Consider the following 4,560-nt stretch of genomic DNA (forward strand, 5'->3'; position numbering starts at 1 on the left):
AACTCACTTCCACAAACATTCTTCTCATCCATAACATAAAGACAGTTACATCCTCTCCATCACCGGGTCTTCTGTGGACTCACAAGGCATGGAATGCACTTTAGCACAGGGACCGGTGCACAGTAAGTGCTCAACAGCTCAGTCCTCATGGAGAAACTAAGGCACAGACACATTTAAAAGGGGAATTGGTGCCTCCATGCTAAGAGTTCCAGAAATTATGAAAATAAAAAGGGTCAAGGCTAGAACCCAGATCTCAGCTTCTAGCAAGACCCCTAGTGATCGGGAGTTAGCAAGCGCCCATTGGGACTGTGCTTTTGTTTTGGGGGCAAGGGGAAAGGTTGAGACGGCAAGCGCATCTGCGAACATGCCAGAGCTACGGTCTTCCTTCCAAAGAGCACAGTATGGAAGGGTGAACAGAACAACTTGATAGCAGAGAACCCTGACAGACACTGCCTCGGCCAGCGGGGCATGGCTAAAATGAACAAATGATAGGGGCACCTGGCTGGCGGCTCAGTCGGAGCGTCCTACTCTTGATTTCTGCTCAGATTGTGGGATCAGGCCCCTCATGGGGCTCCGCGCCCAGCAGGGAGACTGCTTCCCTCTCACTCTCTCCCCTGTGTCCACTCCTCCCCTGCTCTCACGCTAATATAAATCTTTTTTATTTTTTTTATTTTTTTTTAAAGATTTTATTTATTTATTTGACAGACAGATCACAAGTAGGCAGAGAGGCAGGCAGGAAGAGAGAGGAAGAAGCAGGCTCCCTGCTGAGCAGAGAGCCTGATATGGGACTCCATCCCAGGACCCTGGGATCATGACCTGAGCTGAAGGCAGGGGCTTTAACCCACTGAGCCACCCAGGCGCCCCTATAAATCTTTTTTTAAAATGACCAAATAATAGGTCATACTGAGAGCACACACCTTCGACAGAGTGAGAATGGCCCTTGACTTCTCCCTCCCGAAAACATAAAATCCCTTTCTAATCACAGAAAAACATCAGATACTCTCCCATTGAAGGACATGCTACAAATTATACCAGACCAGGTCCAGGTCACCAAACTACACCGTCAAGGTCATCAAATATAAGGAAGGTCTGAGAAACGGTCCCAAGGCTAGGGGAGCCTACGGAGATGTGACAGCTAAAATGTTAATGGGGTGTCTGGGGTGGGAGCCTGGAACAGAAAAGGGGATGCTTGGTAAAAGCTAAGGACTGTGAATGAAGTGTGGACTTGAATAAATAATAATGCATCAATATTGCTTCGTTCGTTGTAGCAAATGTACCACACGGATGTAAACTATTAAAATTAGGGCAAACTGGGTGTGGGCTTAGAGCAACGCTCTGTACTATTTCAGCAACATGTCTGTAAATCAGAATCTGTCCTAAAATAAAAAGAATTTTTTTTTTAAAAATGTTATTTAACATTTTCAAAAAAATGTTAGTGCTACATCTGGGCAGTGATGTTACAGGCAGACTTCTGAGTCTTACTTCTCCATGTTTTCTCGGTGGCCCACCAGGAAGAGTCTGCTTTTGCCATCGGAAGAAAATTCAGTAAACTTTGTTTCAAAAAAATGAATGAACGGGTGTTTGGCCCTTTGGAGACAGAGTGCTACATAAATAAAAGTATAATTAGAGTCGTTTCTCCGGCAGGGATTAAAACCCACTTTATCATTCTGTGCCCAGGAGGCTCTAGCCACGAGGGCCTGGCCCAGTGCCCTCTGCAGGGCAGGGTGGTGTTCCTCTGAGCCCTGCCAGCACTTTTCTGTCTGTGATCAATCAGCGCTTACTGGCAGAGGAAGAGAAGGGGCCAGGCAGCCGGTGCAAAGGTCAAAGGTCTCGTCCCAGGTGAGCTGAAGCTTCTGGCTCAGTGAGACGCTAGAGGTAGAGAGATCCTGTCCACCAGCTTCGGCCTGCTCTGGGCCATTGGCCAAGGAATGACTGCTTCATCAGACTGGCCTGTTTCCTTCCAGTCCCCTCGGGACAGGCAGTGACCATGGTAGATGGCTGGACCCCATTTGGGGACAACACACTGGAAGGAAGAAAAGCTAAGTGGGCAGCAACCCTTCAGAAGACTCCCCCCAACACGGGCCATACCACCCAGACCCCAAGGGCACCATGGGCAAAGGCCAGCTTGTTCTCAGGCTCAGCCCAATCCCCGAACACCAATTCCAGCTCCTAGATTACAGGAAATATGGGGCCACTCCCTCGGATCCACTCCTGTTCGGTTCCCAAAGGCTTCCTCCGTAGTCTGGTATCCAGTTCATACATGGCCAGGCTCTTGGTGACAGCCTCAGGAGCACGGAATAGGGGAGGGATGGTGTTGAGACATTTCTAGTGGTGATGAGAGAGGGACTAGGTTCTCTGAGAAGGGACAGCTCAGCTTTCCTAACATGTAGGAAAAGGGTTGAGAAAGAGGCTTGACTCCTTTATAAACACACTGAGCTATTGCCTTCAGCCCACAAGGCTGCACATTTATTCTGGTTCCTCTTGCAGAGCTCATTCAACTCTTCAGAAAATGCCTTCAGGGCCACCTTTGACCAAAATTGATCAGCTTCCTTGATTGCCCAAAGTATTCCCCAATGCAAGCATTCAAGTGACTTTCAGCTGTTTTCAAAATCCAAATCCAGGCAAAAGACCACCACCACCTGCCCCTCCGAGGCCACTCCCGAGAACCCCAGGCACGGCCTGAGAAACGGCACCGCCACAAGAATGTTACAATGTCCGTAGTGGTATCTGTCGCACACCTGCCTTCACACTCAAAAGCTGGAGTGGGTTGCCCTCTCTCGGGGGCTCCCGACAAAGGCCCTGAAGCATTCCTCAGGCAGCAGGGGAGTGTGGGACACCCCGACCCACACAGCAGATCTGCCTCTGCCTTCCCTGGGAGCAGGCTCATCTGTCTCCCTCCCAGCAGAGCCCGGGCACTGGGACAGCCTCAGCCTCCATTTGTGCCACTAATGAGTCTTAAGTGTTTGGCTTGGGCTCCTGCCAGTCCTGCTCCTACAAGGGAAAAGAGAACGGGAGAGAACAGGAAAAAGCTCACACCAGCTCGGCTCTGCTGCGCCCCGGGAGGGCGGGCACAGGGGTGGCCCGGCACCATCCCACCAGGGGTGCACCCGGGCGCTGACGTGGGGCCCCCTCCACCTTTCCGCCCCCTCTACTTCAGAGAGCTTCTCAAAATGCAGATTCCTGGGCACAACCACTGGATTGAAGGCCTGGAGGTAGGCCCAGGAATGTGCATTTCACTAAGCACCCCAGGAGACTGTGATGCCTGGTGAAGGTTAAGAACCACTGTTCTAGGGAGTCTGTGATGGCAAATTTCAGGCTGCTGTGTATATATGCATTTTTCTAGGGAGTCCACAGCTTTGGTCAAATGCTCAAATTAGGTCAATAGCCTCCCATGCCCCCCAAAATAATATAACATAATGTAACATAACATAGCAAGCTAAGAAACACTAGTGGATGGGATGATTTCCCAGCTCAGGTGTAGCTCTGATCTGTGACTCAGCTCAGGTGTAGCTCTGATCTGTGACTCAGCTCAGGCCCCACCGAGGAAAGGCCCACAGGGGCCTCTCTTCTCAGCATCAGGGAAAGAGGTTGGTGGACCTGGGGAACCAAGGATGACAGAGAAGGCCGAGGAGGATGTCAGGGCCCAGTGGACATTCCAGAATTCGTGAGGAAAGGACCCTTAGAGATCACAGAAGCCAAACTCCCCGGCAGGAAGAGCTGACTCTCCACCAGCACCCGGCACTCCCGGGCCACACAGCTAAACGGCACTTCCCAACGCATGCCCCCTGCAGTTGGCGGGGGCCGTTGAACCCTGGCCCATGGAACAGTCTCCCGTCCCGTGGTCCCTGTGGGAAGGGTCTCCCACGGGTCCTCGGAGGACTCCAAGGCCCTTGCAGAGAGCCGAGCCTCCGCAGGGAAGAAGCTGGGTTCTGACGACTGCGACGCATGGAGCGTGCCCACCAGCAGCCCGCCCGGACCTCACCGTGAATGGAAAATAACCCTTTGTGTGTTCAGTTAGTGGGATCGGGGGCTGGTCTGAATCAGCCCCCGGGTGCAAAGGAGGCAAGTGTTCGGCGTCACAGCGCGCTCCTGCTGGGACAGCGCTAACACCAGCACCCACCCCCCCGCCCCGATGGCCTTGCACGGGGGACAGGGCGCCAGAACGACACACCACAGCCTGGGCAGCACCAATTCCCAAAAAACTTTATTGTTTCAAGTGACAAAATGTAATTGGTCTCTGTGGGGCACCTGGCAGGACGGAGGGAGGCCTGGGCTGGGGCTGGGGCTGGGCTCCGCCCATTACAAAAATCAAAGGCTTTTATAAAAAATGCTATAAATTGGTATCAAAAGAAAACCCGAGGGAGGCTGGAGGAGGAAGCAGAGAGGGAGGTGTGGAGAGAGTGAGGGAGGAGGGACCAAAACCTTCAACCACGAATGCCTGAATCTGGTCAGGAGGGAAGGGGGTGGGGGCGGGGGGAACGTTGGGAAGGGAGGGGATACAAAGTGCATAAATGTGCCTCCCCAGACGCTCCTCAGACATGGAAGGGGACAGAGGCTGCA

This window comes from Neovison vison, chromosome 7, assembly GCF_020171115.1.
Source record: "Neovison vison isolate M4711 chromosome 7, ASM_NN_V1, whole genome shotgun sequence".
In the NCBI taxonomy this organism is placed as follows: Eukaryota; Metazoa; Chordata; class Mammalia; order Carnivora; family Mustelidae; genus Neogale; species Neogale vison.